Source organism: Geotrypetes seraphini, chromosome 10 (genome assembly GCF_902459505.1).
Source record: "Geotrypetes seraphini chromosome 10, aGeoSer1.1, whole genome shotgun sequence".
Lineage (NCBI taxonomy): Eukaryota > Metazoa > Chordata > Amphibia > Gymnophiona > Dermophiidae > Geotrypetes > Geotrypetes seraphini.
In genome coordinates, this window is record NC_047093.1 from 81344842 (window position 1) to 81368410 (window position 23569).

A 23569-nucleotide genomic window follows, 5' to 3' on the forward strand; every position below is an offset into this window, starting at 1 on the left:
TGAGAAACAGATGCCAGTCACTGGGGGAGGGGTATTAAGAGACAAATGCCAGCCATGAGGGGGAGTTGAAAAACAAATGCCAGTCATCAGGGAAGGAGGGCGGAGGAGGCAGAAAATATCAGTTGCTGTGGGGGTGGGGTGTTAAGAAAGAAATGTGGGTCATCAGGGGGTAGGTGAAGGAGGGATATGAGGGTTACTGTAGGAGGGCAGGGTGGGGTTTGAAGATGAAATGCTGGTTATCGGGTGGTATGGAGAGATGGGAGACTCAAATATAAATTGAGACCCTCAGTTTTGGTCCTTTTTTAGACCAAAAATCTTGGTTTATATTTGAGTATATACAGTATGTTATGTTATGCTATGCTATGTTATATTAATAAGGTTTTCTATTCTACCTTTATCTATTCAGTTTAAGGTTGGATTACATTATAAGAGGTTGGGTCAGTTACCCAGGAAGTTGCAATGCAGAAATCAGAAAGCAAACATTTAAGAAGGGATCCACCTTGTATAACAGAAAAGGAACTAGAGTGGTAGTATCAGGAGCGTAGCCATGGGTGGGCCCAGATGGGCCTTGCCTGACCAGTTCGGGCTCAGACTCATCCACCCAGCACAGGCAGTGGTTCCTACATTCTGCCGGCAGCTGACCCAGAAGCCTTCCCTCTAACACGTTTGCATTTTGCATCAAAGGGAAGATGATTAATGGATTGAAGGTACTTTAGTTGATAAAATATCAGCTATCCTTTACATTTTCAGAAGCTAAGGGTTACTGTGATTGTCTCAGGACTTAGCTGCTTGTACCAAATTCAATGCTTTAGTCATCTGACAAATGGCAACACTCCATTTCTAAGATGTTGCTGGTGGAAAACATGTCACTGCCCATCCTGTTACATAGGACCTTCTTAATCTTATTAGACACCTTCATGATTCATTGCCTTGCGCTTCGGAAAGCATATTTTCCAACATTCACAACAAACTTGATTCTGAAAAAAAAACAAAAAACAAGATGATATTGTTAGCACATGGGCACTTGAAAGGTCAATCCTAGACCTCGCTTAGCCTCAATTTCTTTTTGCGATATATTTGGCCATTTGTTTGCAGTTATGAATTTCAGTTACTTTATTTCTGCCACGACACAACTAGACCCACTTCCACTGAGATGCATAAACCCCTGAGAGCCTTTGCTTGGTTGAATAGATCTGATGGAGCATTCTACTTAGCCATAAGCCCACACAGTTTTAGCCTTTGGAAAATGTTCTTCTAGGTATGTTTAAGTTGGAGGAAGAGAATTTCATATGTTCATCTAATTTTCACAGGCATATCTTGAACATGTTCGTTTTATAGGATAAAAAATAAGGATACTTCTCATTGAAAATGTGCATACGTGTGTGGATTAGAATTGGTTGCATCATTTGTACCTCTGTAGCCTGTTGGAAAAATTGATCCCCTCAAAACAAACATACAAGGCCTGCTGGGACTGGCCACTATAGAGTCTCTTCATTAAAAAGTGATATTTGATCACATCCCATATCAATTTGATCCGATTCAGGAAGGACTATATCTGCCATGTCTTCAAGGTAATAATAATAAGGTACAGAAAAGTTTGGCTCACTGCTTTATCTAAATAGATTTGGGGATGGTAATTTTCAAAATTGTTAAAAAGAAATCCTTCCCTCTCAGTACTAATCAGAGGAGATGGGATTATGTTGGAGAGATAAAGTATATATATATATTCTTCACCTGTCTCCCTACTTTTCCAGGCAATATCAAAATTTCTCTCATTGTGCAATTTCTTGTTTTATTTAACTTTAATATAAATATTTTAAATATTGAATGCTAACTATGACAAATATATGGCATTTCCTACCCATGTATAATCCAAATTATCGTATTTTTCACTCTATAAGACACACCTGATCATAAGACGCACCCTAGATTTAGAGGAGGAAAACAAGTAAAAAACATTCTGAACCAAATTCTCCCTGCCAGGCTCTGTACCCAACCCCACACTCCTTGCCAAGCTCTACACCATGTCCCCCCTCTGGTAGTCTAGTGGTAGGCAGGGACAGGGCACAGGGCAGGCAGGCCTAATGGCTGACAGGCAGGTAGGGGCATGGCACAGGGTAGGCAGGCCTAGTGGCCGGCAGGCAGGTAGGGACAGGGCAGGCAGGCCCCCCCAGTACCTTTTTTTAATCTCGGCAGGCCCCCCCCCCTGTACTGGCACTTCCCTCACTGGACGGCTGTGGCAGCGAGAGGCAGAGCAGCGAACAAGGAAGGCACAAGTTTTTGCACACCTGCCTGGTCCTGCGCCGCTGCCTGAATGGCTGCCATCACTTCTTTGATGTCTAGACATTTTATTTTTCCATCATATTGGTCCAATTTTGTCACCTCTGCTTTCCTGTGTCTTCTGATAATTCTTATTCTAGTAGTTGCTGTCCATATGTCTTTTCTCCTCTCTCCTGTCTTGTTTTAGTCCCTCTCTACTCCTGTTGTTGATATACTGATCATTCATTTTTAGCTCTTCCTACCCTTTTTCCTTTTCTGCCTCTCTATCTACTCAAATTTTACCCTTATTTTTACTTTTCAGTTACCTACCATCTACATTTCTCATACTCCAGATCTCCCTTTTCCCATCTCACTCCTTTCCCAGCCTCCTGTTTCCTTCTGTCTACTCCCCATTACCACATTTATTTATTCCATTTTCTATATCGTTCATCTAATACTGTACTCACTTCTCTCTCACTGTTGTCTCACTCATTTTCTTGTCATCTTCCTTTTGACCTCTTCTACATGGCTTCACCATTTCCAGAATTCCCCTCCTTCTCTCCACTCTGATCAGGGATATCTCCCTGTCCCTTTCTCCCCATTTTCTAACATCTTTTTATCCCACTTCTCTTCTCCCCTGCCCTCCCATGGGTCCATTTCTCCTCATTTTCTCCTCCTCTCATGATCCAACATTTCTCCCTCTCTTTTCTCTTGTTCTGCCCCTCCCCCCCTTGATGCTGAACAATAGGATGGAGGGAAAAAAAGAGATGCTGCTTATTTCTCACCTTTTCATCCCCAGATCTAACATTTCTCCCTCCTTCCTTTCCTTCCATTCCCAGGTCCAACATCTCTCTCTTTTTCTTCCCAACTGACTTCCCATCCCATCTCTCTCCCTCCCTCTGGTCCACCATCTCTCTCTTTCTCTTCCCAACTATCTTTCCTTTAAGTGGTTCTTTCTTCCTCTTTCCATATAGCTCGCATCATTGCTCACCATCTTTCTAAATCTCCTCTGTTTCTGGACCACACAAGATCCTCCCCTTCATGTCACCGCCCCCACCTCCAATCTGGTACCTCCTCTGTTCTCCTTTTAAAAGCCTGCTGGTCTAAAGGGCTTCTTTGGGCCTGCATACCTTTCCCCTTCCTTCGGTGCCACCCCAATGTCACCCTTGTCTTACCCATCCTGCTGACAAACTGACCATGGCAGTAATTCTGAAGCACTGCCTGTGGCTTCCTCCATTCTTTCCTTCTGCAGCATTCTGCCCAAGAGGAAACAATAAGTTACATCATTGGGGGCAGACCATGGCAGAAGGAAAGCACGGCGGAGGATGCAGGCAACGCTTCAGAACTGCTACTGTGGTCAGTTTATTAGCAGGATGGGGAAGGCGAAGGTGATGTCAGACTGACACCAAAAGAAGCAGAAAGGCATGTTGGCCCACAGGGGGCCCCCAAAGCTGAGGGGCCTAAGGCAGTTGCCCTATTTGCCCTCCTCTAACACTGACCTTGGAAATTAGGAGGAGGGAAAGAGAGAGGGGGCAATTATTTATAAAAGTGGGGTGAAGGGAGGAGAAAGAAAGAGGGCAGACATTGAATGTTAGTGAGGAGGGGAGAGAGAGGGAAACCAGATGCTGGACAGAAATGGGGAGGGGAGGAACTAGGAGAAAGAGGAAAAGATGCTGTATGAAAGTAGGAAGGAAAGAGAGAGGGGAGCAAATGCTGAATGGAAGTGGAGAAAGGGGGCAGACTCTGGATGGAAGTGGGGAGGAGAATGAAAGGGGAGCATATGATGAAAGGGAGTGGGGAAGAAAAAGAAAGGAATAGATGCCTAATAGATGTGGAAAGGAGAGGAGGCAGACACTGGATGGAAGTAGAGAGAAGAAAGAGAACACTTAATGGATGGAAGGTGGGGATAAAGGAAAAAGAATATATGCTGGAAAAAAAAAAGGACAGAGTTCATGAGAGGGGGTGAAGGAAGAGGTGGCATGTTGTAGGTAGACACAGTAAAAAGAGGGAAATTAAGGCCTGGAAAGTAAGAAAGAATTAAATCTATACTGAGGCAGAAAATAGATTGAGAAGGAAGACTAGGGAAGAAAAGGAAAGGGAGAGCATAGAGAGATGTCAGACCATGGAGGGAAGAGTAGGGAGGAGGGAAGGGAAGGAGAAGAGAGGAGAGGAGATAGATGCTAGACCATGGGGGGAGGGAGAGGAGACAGAAATACCAGATCTGAGGGGAGGAAAGATGCTAAAAACCACAAGGGGAGGGAAGGGATAGAGATATGGAAGGGAAGGAGACAGAGATGTCAGACCATGGGGGAAGGGGAGGGAAAATAGATGCCAAATCAAATGGGGGTTGGGGGCGGATGGGAGAAATGGAAGAGGGAGGCAGTTTCTGTAAGGGGCATATAAAGAGAGCAGATGCAATATGGAAGAGGCAGAGAAAGGGCAGACAATGAATGGAAGAAAGACAGTGACGAGAAGAAGAGGAAAGCAGAAACCAGAGATGACAAAGGTAGAAAAAAAATGTCTATTTCTTTTTTTTCGCTTTAGGATAAAGTAGTATTGTAGCTGAGTTGATAAATGTTTATAAATAGAAAATGGAAATAAGGTGATCCTTTAATTGGACCAATTTAAAAAACATTTTTGACCAACTTTAAGAGTATATGCAGGAACTTAATTTATTTGATTCTAATATTAAGCTTACATATAATACCAGCATAGACAAAATAGCTTATTTGGATATCCAATTAGGTAAACAGAGGGTGGGGGTGTGTGTCAAATGTAGTTTTTGGAACCACACTATTTAGGAAACTGTCAGATAGGAACACGATTTTGCATTATAATAGCTTCCACCCTAAACCTCTTCGTGATAGAATCCCTGTGGGCCAGTTCCTTAGGCAGAGGAAGATTTGCTCTGACGATAGTGACTTCCAGGGGCAGGCGATTTTAATGTACAATAAGTTTATTGAACGTGGGTAGCCACCTAAAGTAGTGAGATGTGCCTAGGGAGTGGTTGATTCAGATACAAAGGAATGAGAATACCTTGGTCAGTGTTTTGCCTATTTCCAGCCAGAGTAATAAAGTGAAGTAAATTGTTAAAAAACACTAGCTGGTGCTTCAAGTATATGGACCTTTGAAAGATTATCCTAGATTTGCCTTCACTCGAGAACATAATCTGGCTGAGATATTAAAGCATAAAGCAAGTGATCGGTCTGAGAATGAGGTTTGCCCTCATTGTTGCTGTGGTCGCTGTTTTTTAAATATAACATGTATTGTGTACATTCTAGAAATTGATGTATATTCGCTGGATATTCAGCCTTATCTGCTGTGAATCGCCTGGAAACATTTGTGGTCTGACGGTATATAAGAATAAATTATTATTATTATTATTATTATATATATTGCCAGTGTGCTTTGGCCCTCCAAATGTTACAAAATATAAAATGTGGCCCCTCATAGAAAAAGGTTGAACAAGCCTGATTTATGGTCTAACATACTTGATAATCACAAAACATAGTGCACATTACCCCGCCTTCACTTGATTTATTCTTGGCTGGTGATATCTGCATGGTGGTTTCCTCAACATTAACATCAACATCATCAGAACGTTCATCTTCAAATGCTCTAGAAAATACAATTAATTAATATGTAAAATATGACTGGAGGGTTCAATTTATGGGTCAAATAATGCATGTACTTTATAGAAGCTTATATTGCAGGGTACTAATTAGGTTTGTACTGATTATTTGTATTTGATTCAGCCCTGAATATTGCCTGAATACATTATTCACATTTGGTATGAATAGTGATTTAAATTTGGTTACAAATAATCTGGGAGTCTACTGTGCTAAATCCTACTTAAATAAAAACTTAGGGGCCCAATTCCGGTTAGGCCAGGTGCCTAAGGCCCCTCCTATGAGCGGGGCCTTAGGTGCCTGGGCCAATCAGACCCTAGGCACCTCCCAGTTGCATCCCACATGCACCGGGAAGGGGCAGGTCTGCCATTTGGAGGAAGGCGGGCCCTGCCGGTCGGATGGAGAGAGGACCCATTTGTCTGGTCATCTTTTGAGGTTATACGGGGGTAGTGAGGTTGGGGGGTTAGGGGGTTTGGGGTATGTGTGGAGGTCCAGGGGGGTTGGGTATGCTGTCAAGGGGTTCGGGGGTGCTTTCCTACTGGCAGGAGGGCTTGGGCTCCCTCCTGCTGGTCATCGCTGTGGTTCAGGAGGGTGCTTTCCTTCCAGCAGGAGGGCTTGGGCTCCATCCTGCTGATGAGCCATGCGGGAGGTACTTTGTGTCCAGCAGGAGAGATTGGGCTCTCTCCTACCGTGATGGAGGGGCAGTTCCAGGATTCTGTAACCGGCATTATTTATGACAGACACCGGTTACAGAATCCTGCCTTTAGGTCTTGTTTTGGACGTTTGGGACTTGGGCGGTTGTTTGGTTGGGAATGTGTGGTAAGGATAGACGTAGTGGTTGTCTGGGCGATTAAACTGCTCAACGTAGAGGTAGACCATTCTAAAAAAAAAAATCAACTTCATTTTGGACGGGTTTTTTTGAGAATGGACATTTCCCTGCTGCCTACTTTCTGCATCTAGGGACTTAGACCAAAAGGGGACTTAGACGTTTCTTTTGATTATGCCTCTCTCTCTATATATATATGTAGGAATTCTATGAGCACCAGAATATTTTCTCACCGGCCCACGGTAGATACCTCTGCCACAGCTTTGTAAAAGCCAGTGATAAATATGACACTAATGCTTTTCTATAATACAACTTATCCTATAGCTGAGGGGGCCAAATTCAGATATTAGACAGGGACAAGATGGATGGTACAGAGTACATTGGGATAAACATATGGGAGGCTAAATTGTTTATACAGCTAAACAAAGTATAAGGAACTGATTTATTTAGTGTGTGTAGCAAGCTAATCCTGATGCAGAATGAGTGTATTGTCAATCACCTTAAGTATTAAAGGCTTGGGTGAAGAGCCAGGATTTCACCTGCTTACTTAAGTACAGGTAGTCTGGAGTTAGATGTAGCCCCTCTGGGAGTAAATTCCAGAGTATGGGGGCAACTCCTGAGAAAGCTCGCTCACAGGTATCACATCATACAATTTATTTTGATGAGAATATAGATAGCGATGCTTCTTGAGAGGACTTCAGAGGTCTTGATGATGTACTGTATAAAGGGTTGGCTTTTTCTTTAAGTATTCTAGGCCATTTTGTCTAAGGACCTTGAAAATCAAACATAAAGATTTAAATTTAGCCCTGTAAGGTATTTGTAGCCTATGTAGTTTGTGCAGGAAAGGTGTGATGTGCTCACACCTCTTGCAGCCTTCTATCAGTTGTGCTGCAGCATTCTAAGGGCAAGATTCTCAAAACTTTAACGCCGTCGCTAAACTGTTTTCCGGCAGTTTAGCCTGCAAGCATTTCAGCAACGGATTATCAAAATGAATTATCTCTTTTTAGCAATGTTTCTAGCAGTCTCCGACAATGGCATACAAATGTGCTCTTTAACATTGAAATGAGCCCTCTGGTGGATTCTTAGGTGCTGAGGCATTTTTGAAGAGCTTCGTCATCTTTTGGTGACAAAAAGCAGCGACTGGTCCAGGGGTGCCATTACAGTACCAGCACTTGTGTTTTGACTGTGGCTAATGAAAAAAAAAATTATATATATTTTTAGTGGAGGGTAGTAAAATCACACTTCTTTTGAGTTTTGGGGAGAGACAGGCATGTTTCATGCGTGCTTGTTAAAAACCAACATTTTTTCTTGAGTGTGTGTACGATACCCTTGTCTTATGTGTTTCTGGTTGTGGGTCTTGATTAAATTTTACATTAAAAACATATTACAAAATTTACCTAAATTATAATAGTTTTTTTTGGAGAGATAGGTATGTTTTTTGCGCGATTGAAAAAAGTTGACGTTGCTTCTCCCATCTTCTCCCTTCCATTTGTCCAATAGTGCAGCAGGAGAGTGTTTTTTTTTTTTTTTTTTACCAATGTTTATCTGCGCTTGTGCCCATCAGTGATGGGCACATGCAAATGTTGGAAATCTTTGCTGCTGTCTGCCAATCTCATTTGCTTGTGTGATTTTTTAAGAATGTCTCGGGTTTTTAGATTTGGTATCAAAATGGCTGCAGTAGCAGACTGTCGCTTTTTAATGCGCGTTTTAAAAAATCCTGGCCTGAATTAATTGCAGCTGACACAAACTCTTTTTGGTTAGACCAGTGTATAGGGTATTTCAATAGTCTAGTCTTGATGTTATCATAGCATGGATTGCAGTGGTCAGACTTCTCTTTTCAATACATGAAGAGAGATTTCATAGCTGCTGAAGATGATAGAGACAGTCTTTAAAGGTTGTTTGAATTTGCTGAATCAGAGTGAGTAACGAGACTAGCAGTATCCTGAGATTCCTGACCTATGATTCTAGGGGAAGTTCATACTTCCCAAAAGATGTTTTAAAAGGTATGTGACCACTTGTGTTAGGAGTCCAAGGAAGCTCTGTTTTGCATGGATTCAGGAAGAGTTTGTTGTTGTTTGCCCATTCCTGAGTTGCAGTTAGACAGGCAGTCAGTTTACTATGAGAAGTTGCACATAGATATAGAATTTTGTGTCCATTGACTGAAGCAGCTCAACCAAAGGCTTAAGGTAGATATTAAATAAGATGGGAGACAGTATGGACCCCTATGGCACCCCACAGTACAGAGCCCAAGGTGTGTTGTTGTTGAACAGAACTGGTTGTTGTCTGTCTGACAAATAGGATATGAACCATGTTGTAGATATTGTGCCAGAGATATATATTTTGGCCAGTCTTGTAAGCATGATATTATGATCTACAGTGTCGAAGGCTGCTGAGACATCAAGCAACGCTAGTATCGACTCAGACCCATGCATAACCGAATTCTGTCCTAGAGGATACAAACTAGAACTAGTCTGTAGACAAAACAAGCGAGGAGGAGGACTGGCTATTCTAGTAAAAAACAACCTCAACCTAAAAGTCCTGGATAAACGCTCCTCTTCCCACCTGGATCTTTTAGCCTGCCAACTATCCAATCACACACTCACAGGTACCATGACATGCCTTCTTTGCTACATTACACCAGGAAACTGGAACACCTCCAAACACAAACTTGAAGATTTCATCTTCCAAAATTCTCTAAACTCAACATATAACTTGCTCCTCGGAGACATTAATCTACACCTAGAAGACCACACCTCAAAACAAGTTGAAGGTTTAATCTCATACCTCAACGCTCTATCCTACCAAATCCTTAACCCCCAACCCACGCACAAAAAAGGCCATCAACTTGATATTGTAGCACACACAACCCAAAACTCCCACATACCAGATATCCATATCTCCAACGGTGCCTGGCACTACCACCCTCTGGTCAGACTATTACAAATATACCTTCAATATCAATTGGGCACAAAGCAACAACAAACCCGAACCCCACAAAACCACCTTCAAAACTCGCCAAAAAATAGAACCCACCACATTCTGGGACAAAATAGACCCCGCAATAGGCTCTATAGATCCTAAAGAATTCATATGCCATTGGCTTACCTTAAGCGAAACAACACTGAACGAACTAGCTCCATTAAAACCAAAAAAACAGAATTTGCAGGCCATCCGGCAAATGGTTCAACACCGAACTTCTACAACTAAAAAGGCAATGCAGACATCTTGAAAGAGCCTGGAAAAAACAACCAAGAACAAACCAAAGTCGCTTGGAGAAGCCTAATCAAACAATACAAGTTCAAACTTAAGGAAAAATAGAAAGCCTACTATTCTAAACTAGTTGGCACCGAAGCCCCTGACACAAAAATGCTCTTCAACCTAGTAAAGAACCTCACTGACACCAAGCCTCTCTTAGCCACTCAAGGAAACCACCCACCAACAGCCTCTCAACTAGCTGACCACTACAAAAGCAAGATCACCACAATCAGATCCACCTTCAATAACTCACCAACCCACCTCGACAAGATAATAACAAAACCTACTATAGAAGAAGCTACAGCGGCCGACAGGACCTGGACCAACTTCTCACTAGATATGGACCTTCTCTACAAAAAATACAGCAAAGCATCATGCGACCTGAATAAATGTCCCTCATATCTCTTAATAAACGCTACCCCTAAATTCAGAGCCAACCTCATGCAATGGATTCAAACCACACTCACGGAAGGTCAATTCCCACTTGAACTAGGTGAGATTATAATCACCCCACTACTGAAAGATCTCAAAGGCCCAATAGATACCCCCTCCAACTATAGACCCATCGCCTCAATCCCTCTATACATTAAATTAATAGAATGACTAGTAGTACAATACACACCAACTACCTAGAAGACCATAACATACTTCACCCCTCTCAATCAGGCTTCAGAATCAGCTATAGTACAGAGACATTATTAGCAACACTACTAGACACAGCCCAACAGCACCTCAGCAAAGGAAGAAGGATGTTGCTAATTCAACTCGATCTCTCTGCTGCATTCGACCTGGTAGACCACACCATACTACTTCAGATACTAGATGCCATAGGGATCTCAGGAGGGGTATACAACTGGTTCCAAGGATTCCTAAAAACTAGAATGTACAGAGTCAAGTCAAATGACCATAATTCAGACCCCTGGTCTAACCCATGTGGAGTCCCACAAAGGTCACCGCTGTCACCCATGCTCTTCAACCTCTTCTTAGCCTCCCTAGGCACCATTCTAGATACCCTAAATGTAACATCTTTCAGCTACGCAGATGATATAACCATACTCCCCTTCGACACCCAAGACCCCACCTCGTTAGGTAACCTAAAAACAACACTGGAAGCAGTGGAAGAATGGATGTTAAACCACAAACTGAAGCTGAACTAGGACAAAACAAAATTTCTACTACTTGAAAAGGACAAAACCCCATCCATAACAGAATTAGAAATAAACATCACCAAATACCCCATACAGCCCTCTCTCAAAATCCTTGGAGTGTCGATAGATAGATGCTGCTCAATGCAGGTCCAAATCAACAAAGTTACTCAAAAAACATTTTTCACCATGCACAACCTATGAAAAATAAGAAAATTCTTCGACAAAGATCACTGCAGGATCATAGTCCAATCCCTTGTCCTAGGACTAGTGGACTACTGCAACATCCTATACCTACCATGCTCTACAAACTTGATAAACCAACAACAGCCCATTCAAAATACAGTCCTTAGACTGATCTAATCACTCGGAAAATTTGACCACATCACCAATGCCTATCTAGACTCACACTGGCTACCGATACGAGCCCGAATCCAATTCAAATTTTACTGTCTACTATTCAAAGCAATAAATGGAACTGCACCCAACTACCTAAACAACCGTCTAAACTGTAACCGCACATCCAGACTAAGAAGAACTCAGACCCCATTCTCCTATCCACCACTCAAGGGAACACAGCGTAAGAAGATGTATGACGGCCTCCTAGCGACGCAGGCAGCGAAGCTGGACCCCTCCATCTCCAACCTTCTGACAACTACAAGTGACTTTAAATCATTTTGAAAAGAAATCAAAACTCTGCTATTCAAAAAATCTGTACAGCTTTCTTATCCCCCCCTCGCATCCTCCCGCCTCCTTACAAATTTCCAGCTGACCTCCTACCCCTCTACTAATATCTCCTCAATGACTCTATCAATGAATCAACCCCAAACTGCATCTTCCCTACAAGTATACCTCAATTCTCCAGTGTGTGGCGCAGTGGTTGGATCTACAGCCTCAGCACCCTGGGGTTGTGGGTTCAAACCCCACACTGCTCCTTGTGACCCTGGGCAAGTCACTTAATCCTCCTCCATAGCTCCAGGTACGTTAGATAGATTGTGCGCCCACCAGGACAGAGAGGGAAAAATGCTTGAGTAACTGATTGTAAAAACCACTTAGATAACCTTGATAGGCGGTATATAAAATCCTAATAAACTTGAAAACTTGAAACTTGAAACTCTCACCAATGCCTCTACTATGTAACTGACCCTAAATTGTAACTTCCTGGAAATGTCCAGCTATCTTCTACTGTAATCCGCTTAGAACTGCAAGGTACAGGCGGAATAGAAGTCACTAATGTAATGTATCGAGGCAGATTCACTTTCACGGTTTCTTTGCAGATCATCAAGAAGGGACACAAGAACTGTCTCTGTTCCGTACCCAGGACTGAAGCCCGAATGACATGAGTCTAGGTAATTACTTTAATTTAGCCAGTCATCGAGTTGAATGCAGACTGCCCATTCTATATGTTTTGCCGGGAAAGGAATGTTAGAGACTGGTCAGTAGTTTTTGAGCTTGTCCTAATCAAGGGAGCTCTTTTTAAGTAGGGGGTGTACCACAACCCTTTTTAGTTCTGTTGGCAACTACTCTTCCATAAGCGAGGAGTTACTGTATTTTTCACTCCATAAGATGCATCTGATCATAAGATGCACCCTAGATTTAGAGGAGGAAAAAACAAGGAAAAAATATTCTGAACCAAATTGTGCCTCTGAACCCAGCCCCCTACAAAAATAGACAAATATACTGCAGCAGACAAATTTTGATCATTAAATTGAAATCCTACCTTTGTTGTCTGGTGATTTCTGGAAGCACACGATAGTTCTTCCTTTCCTTCCTTACTTCCTCAGGCCCAACAATTGTCTTTTTCGATTCCCTCCCTCCTTCCTATGATCTGAGTTCTTGCCCCTTCCCCCTCACTGCCTTCCAGCCTTTGTCCTTCCTCCCTCCCACACCGAAGCCTGTTTGCCTTCCTCCCTGCCATGCTGATTCCTCCTACCTGGTCCGCTGCTCGCCCATGCTGCCGCAACTCCATGAAGCCTGCCTTCCTCCCTGCTGTGCCGATTCCTCTTCCCTGGTCCACCAACAGGCACTTCCACAGCTGCAGAACGACCCCTCCGAGCTCCACCACCCCTCCCTCCCCTGGAACCAGACTTTTTAGCAGATGCCATAAAGATCACAAAAAACCCCGTCACCAAAACCCCAACCTACCAACACCCCACTACCCCAAATAACCAGATGCTCACCTCCCAGGCCATGCTCCACCAGTGCCACTAGCACACACACACACCACACCCCCCCACGCCCCATCCCCACTGAACTTGCCACAGGAACGTGCTGTCACGATCCTCAAGGCCACACCACACTGCCAACGTCCCAGGAGCCTGAAAATCCCATGACGACCAAATCGAGGCTCCTGCATTCCTGTACCACAGCGCACTCAACCAGCACACCCAACACTGATGCGCTACAGCAAAATGGCTGACTCCTGCTGCCATAACTCCACAAAGGGCCGGCGGCGTGCAATCTGGCCCACAAGCCTTCCTCAGACATCAATTCTGATGTCGGAGATAAGGTCCAGGCCAGCGATTGGTTGACCCGGACCTTCTCTCTGGTGTCAGAATTGACGTTGGGGCAAGACTTGTAGGCCCGATTGCACGCCGCCACCTCTTCTTTTCCTTTAGCGGTTAAGAGGGTGGTGAGCAGCACTGGCTGCGGTAAGGAAGGGGGTAGCGGGGGGGGGAGGGGGGTGACGAGCAGCAGCAGAACGCCGGGCGGGGGAGCAGAGGTGTATTTGCTACATAAGACGCACCCCCTTTTTCATTCCCTTTTTGGGGGTGGAAAAAGTGCGTCTTATGGAGCAAAAAATACGGTAACAATATTAGTGGTCCCTTCAATGAGGCCTATGCTCGCTTATATGGCAACTAAAAAAATTGGTTCTGAAAATAACTTGCTGAACACTATTCTATAAATGGTACTTAAAATTAGGCACATTATATAGAATAGCTCTTATGCCCGGGAATCATACCTAATTTTAGGCACGTCCATTCCCTCTCCCTCCTGCCATCGGTCCCACCCAATAACTAACGTAATGGCAGGAGGGGTGCCAACTCCCTGATGCCACCCCCTGGATGCCCCCTCCCTACCCCCATATCTTTAACAGAGCAGGAGGGGTGCTCAATCCCTCTTACTCCAATGCCTCACACGACGAGTCTGAGGCCTTATGCCATGCCCCGGTGCATCGTGTGATGCATGGGGTGGGGCTTAAGGCCCTGATTGGCTGAGGTGCCTCGGGCTCCTCCCTTGGGAGGCATCAGGAAATTGGCATCCCTCCTGCTGTTATGTTAGTTTTTGGGTGGGACCGATGGCAGGAGGGAGTGGGAACCCTCCTGCCATAATTTATTTCAATGCGGCTGCGGGGCAAATTTTTTTGGGGGTTCAGGAGAGAGGGGGTTAGGAACACTTGTTGAGAGGGGGATTTAGTAGTTCTAGATATGGCAGGAGGGAGTGGGAACCCTCCTGCCATAATTTTTTTAAACACGGCTGCGGGGCAAATATTTGGGGGGATTCAGGTCAGTTGTTGGGAGGGGGGTTTAATTTTTTTTAAATCAGGCAATTTTGCATGTTTAAAACATGCAAAATTTCTGCTCGAATAAATTTTTTTTAAAAAAAAGTCGGCAGAAGCCCTGACAGTAGTGATGGGAGGCTGTTTCTCCTGTCACTACTATCAGGGCTTTAGCGATCCATGCAGTCGATTGGGGAGGTGCCTCCGATCGCCCCCATTTGCATGCATATGGTTGGCGAATCAGTCGGCCTGCCTCCAATCGCACATGGATCAGAGGGTTAGTGAATATAGCCCATAGAGTCCGAAGCTTGATTTTACATTGCTGCTTTCATATTTGTTATGTTAAAACTCAATGCCCATTATTCATATTTGGTATTCATATTCTGTCTAATAATCTCTTTCAATATTTGTATTTGGTCAAATAATAAATATACAGTACAGCTCTATAATGCAGGAAATTTTCCAATGACTCACATTCATTGAATAAATATTTCTCAGTCAATAATCAGCCATTGCAGAACATATTTTTTATTTTATTTTAAACACTAGCTCCAGGGTTAAAAAAATATCCAAATATTCAGTGCCATTATCTAGAGAGTGGCTGATACTGATTATCCAGATATGTTTGCCAGCACCAGAACTTATCTGGATAGTGGCAAAATTCTGACTGCTATCCGAACAACTTATCAGTATAACTTAGGTGATCCTTCTGTCCTAAGTTACCCAGATAACAAACAATATTGTTATTATCCAGCTAAACTCCTGGATTACCCTAACTCTGGCCTAATATATTGGCACCTAAGCTGTAGTTGCCCACCAGTAGATACGATTCTATAAATAGCACCTAAATTATATTGACATGAGGTAGGCACTGTTTCCCCAGGCGGCTACCGATTTAGGCACCATTTACAAAATCAGGTCCTAAATGTACAAAGCATGTTTCCCATAGGAACAGCATGTGAAACATAAAAATCCATTTGGTACATCTGTCCATAATAAAGATGTATCAGCTCCAACATACATGTTGATCTTCAACTCTACATATTTAATTGGTCTTACAGGAGGACCACACTACATCTTGATTGACATTGAACAAAATTATGATCCAACATACTTGTTTTCATAATTTTCTTGTAAGCTTCTTTTCTCCCTCCTTGATTGAAGAGATTTTCTAAATACTAGAAGACAAGTAAATCAATACTATTTTAAAACTTTGTCATGTTCCATCTGTTAAGCTGTGAATACAAAACATGACTTAACCAACCTGCTCTTCTTTTTTAATTTGACTTGGCAAATTTGGTATTCTTCCTTATGCTTGGTATTATTGATATATGTAGCTCAGTCATCACCAGGACTAGGATCTGGTACCATAACTCGAAGCATAACTACAGTATCTTGGGATTTCCCGCCCCCCACACCCCCATTTTGTTTTGTTTTTTTGTTTCTTTTAATTTTTTATTTATTATCAATTAATTACAAACAAAGAATTAACTTTGAAAAGAAAATTAGAAAAAGTACAATCAATACCATTAAAATCAAGAACAAAAAAATTCCAACTTAGTATATAGTCCACGACTGGGAGAACAAAGTAAGTAAGTATAAATCCCTTCCAGGAAAAAGGGGTAGATCAAATTTATTTATAAAGAATAGAGCAGTTAACCTCGGCTAAATATTAACAGACATGAATTATCCTGTACTTTCCTAGGTAGTATCAGAAATCCCTTTTCCTTCTAAGAAAAGACGCAACTGTTCTGGGTCAAAAAAAAAAATACTTTTTTTGTTGATAATTTATAAAACATTTACAAGGAAACCTCAACTGAAAGGAGGCTCCTAAAGAAATAACTTTAGATCTATATTGCATAAATTCCTTCCTTCGGGTTTGAGTCCATCGTGAAACATCCGGAAAAATATAAAATTTTCCACCCAAGTAAAAAATCTGCTTTAAATTAAAGTATAGTTTCAAAACCATGTCCTTGGCACATCCCCGTTTTCCATATTTTCTCAACTTAGTTTAGGTTGTGCTCGCAAATCGGTATGCACAACTTAATTTTACAACAAGTGAATAATTGGCAATTAACACCTATAATTGATGGTAATTTGCACTAATTAAAAGTTACATGTACAGCTTGGTAGGTGTATTCTATAAAGTGCCGTGCGCCAGTTCTAGTGTGTGAATCTGTAAAGGGGCATGACCAGGTGAGGAACATGAGTGGATCATGGATGTTTCAAAAATTTATGCACACTGTTATAGAATACGGCCGATGCGTGTACAAGTTAGACACAGAAATTTAGGCCTGGTTTTCCCCTGGCCTAAATATGTGGACTTCAAAGTTGTGACATGCACTAGCATGCAGGGTGATTCTATAAGGTCCCCGTACCTTTTATAGAATCATGCCAAGCATAATTGCTGAGTTTTTGGGCACCATATATAGAATATGGCCCTAATTGCTAAACAGCTCCCCAAAGATGATATGAACACTACCAAAAGTTTATGCAGAGGTTCTCTAGTTGTCGCCTGTTCATTTTGACTTTTAACTGCAAAACCTTAGTACATCTTAGCCTAGGTAATTTAATCTGGGACATAGAAGGGGCATAGAGAGATTGAGAAAGAAGAGTATGGATGCACTGTGGGAGTGTTTCCCATGGAGAACATAAAAATTGCCCATCTGATACTCACAATCATATTTTTTTTCTCTTTTCTTAATATATACAAATACCCCCACAGAAATAAAAATCAGGAGAAGGGAAATGGAAATGCCAACAACCACTGGGATGTCATGTTTTTCCAGAACTAGGAGCAGGGGTGTTGGATCCAGAGACTTCTGCCTGTGAGGAGACATGAAGCAAAAGAGAGTATGAGCTTTTTGGAAAAAAAATATTTTTGGAAAAAAAATATTTATATATTTTCAATTGTTTTCTGTCTCTCTTATCTTCGACAAGCATGACCAGAACAGACAGGATATCTTAAATACTGTATTTCCATTTTCATTCATTTCTCCATTGGTTTCATTTTGCTTTTTTGATATTTGAAGCTCTCAAGGTGCATGCTTTATGGTAAATGAGCAGAAAATATAAGCTAAATTATCTTTGCGTTTAGATAAAGACTAGAGGAGGGGAAAACAGATGCAAGAAGGTTAATCTTTTGACTTCTATATCCAGGAATGTTTTATTTATTTATTTTTTTTTTACACCACTTTGAGTTCTTGAAAGATTGATCAGTCTATAAAATCAAATAAAAAAGTAAATAAAACATGAGAAAGGGGAAAGGCTTGGAGACAGTGCTGGTAGCTGTCATGTTGTTGGGGGCAATGGCACACCTCCTCCTCCCTGCCCGCCTCTTCCCAATCCTCCCCTCGCCATGCACATGCTCCCTCCCTTCTCCCGTACTTCCACCGCTGTGAGCAACAACTTCAACATGCTCTTCAAGACAAAGTTAAACAAGTTCCTGCTGAACCAGAATGTATGCAGGTAAGGCTCGTGTCAGAGCTCTGGTCTTTGACCTAAGGGACTCCGCGGGAGCGGACTGCTGGGCACGATGGACCACTGGTCTGACCCAGCAGCAGCAATTCTTATATTCTTATGTTCTTATATTCATGACCGTGCCAGCTCTCCTGCTGATGTTACTTCTGGGTGCCGCGCATAGGAAGTGGCAGACATGGGGGTCTCACCATACATTATAAAGGGGCTCTGGTGAGATGTTAGAGGGGAGCTGACAGGATCACAAGGAGCACATTGAAGTTGTTGCTCGTGATGGTGAACAACTAATGGTACGGGGGAAAGGAAGGGGGCGCTCGCTCGGCTTGGGGATTGGGAAAGGAGCAGGAGGGGGGAGGGAACAGAGACAGACGGATATGAAGGTGGGAGAGGGCGCCACCGCCCCAGGCAAATATCATCCTTGCTATGCCACTGACCATAAGGGCAAGTCTATTAATTAGGTGCTTACATTTACATGTACATTATACACATAGGGGGAATTCTATACCTGCTGCTCAAAAATGGGCACTGGAAAAGTTTGGAACTAAGCACTATTCTGTAAAGAGTGTATGTCCTTTATAGATTACCCTTTAGTGCCAGTTTCCATGCCCCCAACTTTGGGCCCCAAACTTTTGCATACTGAAATCTGGCACCCAAGTTGGGTGCAGAGAACTATTATTCAATAATACTGCATGCATTCTTATGGAATGCTCATGATCTGCCTATGACCCTTCCATGGCCACGTCCCCTTTTGGGTTGCACATTATGGGGCTTATTTTCAAAAAAGAAAGCCATCCAAAATAAGGCATAAACTGGCACTTGGATGTCCTAATTGCCAGGACATCCAAGTACCGATTTGTGAAACTGACTTTCTAGACATCTTGCTAGGCTTTTTGACTTCAGTGTGTCTAAATTTTAAGGGTGTGTGTTGGAGGTGTGTTATGAGTGGGCTTAGGGCATGCTTACCACTTGGACATGTTGCAGTGATAAACATTTTCCAAGATGCCAGGACACCATTTAGATGTCCAGAGCTAGATCTTTTTTTAAAGCATCTAAGGGACAAAAATGTACCCAAACTAACCAAATAACCACTGGAAGGATAAACTCATGTCCCCCTCTCCCCCCTGTACTCTCCCAGTGGTCACAGACTTCCTTCCACTTCCCATAGATTTGAAAGAAATAGTACATGCCTGTCTCTATAACAAGCAGCACCTGGTATAGGAAATCCTAGTATAGCAGTAAGCAGGTGTCTAGAATAACCTGGTGGGTGGTGTAGTGAACCATAGAGAGAGGGACCCAGGCCCATATCCCACCCTTCCTACTGAAGGGGCACATATAATCCTTGCATATATTCCTTGTAGAAGTTTTCTGTTCCTGATTGAACTGCTGAAAACAGGTTGTATGTGCCAAGAAATTACAAGGCCAATTTCTCTCTGTGTCTTACATCTTGTGCTTTAGAGAGATAAGAAACATTGCTAGACTTTAGATGGAAACTTCCCACTAAATTACCCCCCTTATGTTTTCTACCTCTTTCTAATGTATCCTGTTACCAAATATGGTCTTTCCTACAGTTTTGTTACTTTTATGTATCCTGTTACCAAATATGGTTTTTCCTACGGTCATATGCTGAAAAAAACTAACCCATGTATAATGCTATATAAATGAATGAAGGACTCATAATAAATGGACATCTCCTGGAACATGACGTGGTCTGTTCTTTCTAGGGAGGTGCCCCCAGATGCATCTGTACCAGAGATGACAGAGTATGTGTGTGAGGCAGTATTGGAACCAGAACCGTTTCAGCTGGGGGCTCGCCCAGGATTGGATTGGTGCCAAGACTCTAGTGAGTATGACTTTCAATGCTCACTGGGGTCTCTGCCCTCTTCCAAACCCTTATTTGGTTATTGAGACTTTTAGCAAGTCTCTTGAGACTTTTTAGCAAGTCTCTTGGAGTTTTGGGAACTCCAGGGAGTTATGGGAACTCCTTCAGTACTTTTGAGTGGCCACACATTCTTTTGGGAAGAACAAAATTATTCATAGACACGCCTGCCCTACTCTGTCATTTGTGGGGAACAAACAGCTTTGCACATGCGTTTTTTTCTGTTTTCTATTGCTTAGAAAATAAGGTTTATAGAGTATAAGTTTGCATTGTATTGTATATTATTGTGTCGTGCTTATAACGTAAGATAAGCGAGACTTGTGCATTGCCATTTTGTGTTTTGTAATGAGTCAGACAGGTAGTAAAGATCCTCCCCCTCCTAGAAAGATGTGACTTGTAAAGCTTATGTTGCGCATGTGTGTGACACTCTCCCTCTAGCTCACATCTCTCTGTGTCACTAGTCCTTCTCCGTATATGCTTAACACAGAGGGAGTAAATACTGTAATGTGGCATGCATTGCTGGCAGAGTTTGATAGCTGTTTTCAGTCTAAATCTTCCTTTCCTCTTACCGTAGCTTGTAAACAGAATTGTTTCTTGGCTCCGTATCGAACGTGAAATAGTCTGACCCTGACTCATATTTTGAGTCCCTCCTTCGGCTGCTACCCTCTGCTTTGAAGGAAACTTCTGTTGCTTGTTGTGCTGTGCTGGCTCATATGAAAAAAAAAAAAAAAAATCAGTTTTACAGGCTTTCTTTCTTGTGCGGAGCAAGGCTAATGTTTTTCTCACTGTCCATCTGGCTGTCTGCCAGAAAGATTTGCAAGTTGTAAATTTTCTCTGTGCTTACCTGGACACTCTAGTTACTGACCTACTCTTTCTGACTTAAAACAACATTCCTCTGGTTTGCAGTCTGAATTAGATAGAGCACAAGCACTTTTGACTGCCAAACCAGCAACTGTTAGAACTTACTTACACTATCGGGGAATCTTCTATGGGAATTAATGGGATTCTGACTAAATCCTACTGTACTACACCCCTGTCTGTAGCCCATCCAGATACATGCTCTACTTTATTCCAGCACTCTTTTCTTATTATTCCCCACTGCCCTGTCAGTCTGGGCTTCTGTTGACACTGATGTAGGCTCTATTTCATGCACCCCCCTATCGTGCTGCTCTGAAATCACTCACTCCCGTTTTCATCAAGTAGTACCCACTCTCCCGGGAAAAGGAGAGGGCCATATTTCCACTGATTGCTTCCTTTCTATCCTCTGGCATTATTCCACTTGCATGCCACTAAGAATGTTTTTTTTTCTGTCCCTGTTCATGAGGCTACTCAGCCCCTTTTTGCCTTCATCTTCCCGCAACAGCAGTATACTTGGTGTAGAATAGAGAGCTGCACGGGAACGGGGACGACGGGAATCCCGCGGGACCCGCGGGCATCCCGCGGGTTCCCCCTTTGGGTCACGGGGATCCCGTGGGGACGCCCCTAGGGTCGCGGGGATCCCGTGGGGACGCCCCCTAGGGTCGCGGGGATCCCGTGGGGACGCCTCCGAGGGTCGCGGGGTTCCTGCGGGGCTGGATGTACTCAGTCGCGCGGCTCTTCTCTCTACCTTCTCTGCTTGCAGCACAGAGCCGAACGGAAGTCTTCCCGACGTCAGCGCTGACGTCGGAGGGGAGGGAGGGCTTAAAGCTTAAAGCTCTCCCTCCCTCCGACGTCAGCGCTGACGTCGGGAAGACTTCCGTTCGGCTCTGTGCTGCAAGCAGAGAAGGTAGAGAGAAGAGCCGCGCGACTGAGTCGGGAAGACTTCCGTTTGGCTCTGTGCTGCAGGCAGTGCAGGTAAGGAGGAGAGTAGCCTCGCGGTTCGAATGGCTACCAAGGGACGGGGCGGTCCGCCCCGCCACACCCCGCCCCGGTTGCAGCACAGCCGGCCAGGTCCCCTTACTTTTGTGGCACTTCCCCGACCGACCGACAACAGCCCCGGTCCGACAATCCTCCCTGCCCTGTAGCCGCGAATCTAAATTATCTTCTTACAGCAGCTGTAATAAGGTAATTTAGATTCGCAGTTAAGGGCAGGGAGGTTTGTCGGACCGGGGCTGTTGTCAGTCGGTCGGGGAAGTGCCACAAAAGTAAGGGGACCTGGCCGGCTGTGCTGCACCCGGGGCTGTAGAGAAGGAGGGGGGGGAGAAGGACGCTGAAAGCACTTGAAGACAGAGGAGGGAGAAGGACGCTGAAAGCACATGGTGGAATACAAAGGGGTGGAGAAGGACGCTGAAAGGCCATGGGAAGGGCGGGGGGGGGAAGGACTCTGAAAGCACATGGGGGAATACAAAGGGGTGGAGAAGGACGCTGAAAGCACATGGGGGAATACAAAGGGGTGGAGAAGGACGCTGAAAGGCCATGGGAAGGGCGGGGGGGGGGAAGGACTCTGAAAGCACTTGTGGAAGACAGAGGGGGGAGAAGGTTGCTGAAAGCACATGGGGAAGACAAAGGGGTGGAGAAGGACGCTGAAAGGACATGGGGAAGATAAAGGTGTGGAGAAGGACGCTGAAAGGCCATGGGAAGGGCGGGGGGGGGGGGAAAGGACTCTGAAAGCACTTGTGGAAGACAGAGGGGGGAGAAGGATGCTGAAAGCACATGGGGAAGACAAAGGGGTGGAGAAGGATGCTGAAAGGACATGGGGAAGACGGGGGGGGGGTGGAGAAGGACGCTGAAAGGCCATGGGGAAGACAGAGAGGGAGAAGGACGCTGAAAGGACATGGGGAAGCAGAGGGGGGAGAAGGACACTGAAAGCACATGTGGAAGACAGAGGGGGGAGAAGGACGTTGACAGGACATGGGGAAGATGGGGGGAGAAGGACGGTGAAAGGAAATGGGGAAGAGAGAGTAGGGAGAAGACGCTGGCAGGGAAGAAGACAGATGCCAGACTATGGGGGGAGCGGAGAGAAGAAGATGGGGTGCCAGACCTATTTGGAAGGGGGAAGAAAGGGAGAGGCACAGTAACAGAGCAAATGGAAGATGCAGAAGGAAGAGAGACAGTGGATGGAAGGAATTGAATGAGAACATGAGGAAAGCAGAAACCAGGCAACAAAGGTAGGAAAAGAATTATATTTCTTTTTTTTTATTTTGCTTCAGGATAAAGTAGTATATTAGTTGTGTTGATAAAAATTTATAAACATTAGAGGCTCTGGTAGAAACCCATTTGCAAAGTATGTATTCTTCCCAATTAATATTTTCAAATTAATAAAGTCTTTTTGCTTATTTGTAAATGGTTTCTACCAGAGCCTTTAATTCAGTAGCATAATTAAATGAAATAACTATTTCTGAAGTTTATATGGACGGGCGGGGACGGAGGGGATTCCTCGCGGGGACGGGTGGGGACGGAGGGGATTCCTCGCGGGGACGGGTGGGGACGGAGGGATTTCTCACGGGGACGGGTGGGGACGGGTGGGATTCCTCACGGGGACGGGTGGGACTTTGGCGGGGACGGGTGGGGACGGGTGGGATTTCTGTCCCCGCGCAACTCTCTAGTGTAGAATGCCCCAGGGCTATGTTGACTCCCCTGTGGTGTTCTTCATTATCCTTCGGGCTTCTCTGCAGCCATGGACCA

General features: G+C 43.9%; 1 long non-coding RNA gene across 1 annotated transcript; it reads right to left on the reverse strand.

Moving 5' to 3' along the window:
* Nucleotides 1-711: 711 nt before the first annotated feature.
* Nucleotides 712-20673, reverse strand: LOC117367352. The gene is made up of 4 exons (XR_004540753.1): nucleotides 20536-20673; nucleotides 17291-17439; nucleotides 15728-15791; nucleotides 712-977 (listed from the first exon to the last, which is right to left on the reverse strand). It is a non-coding gene; the product is annotated as an uncharacterized LOC117367352 (long non-coding RNA).
* Between the last annotated feature and the right edge of the window lie 2896 nt (nucleotides 20674-23569).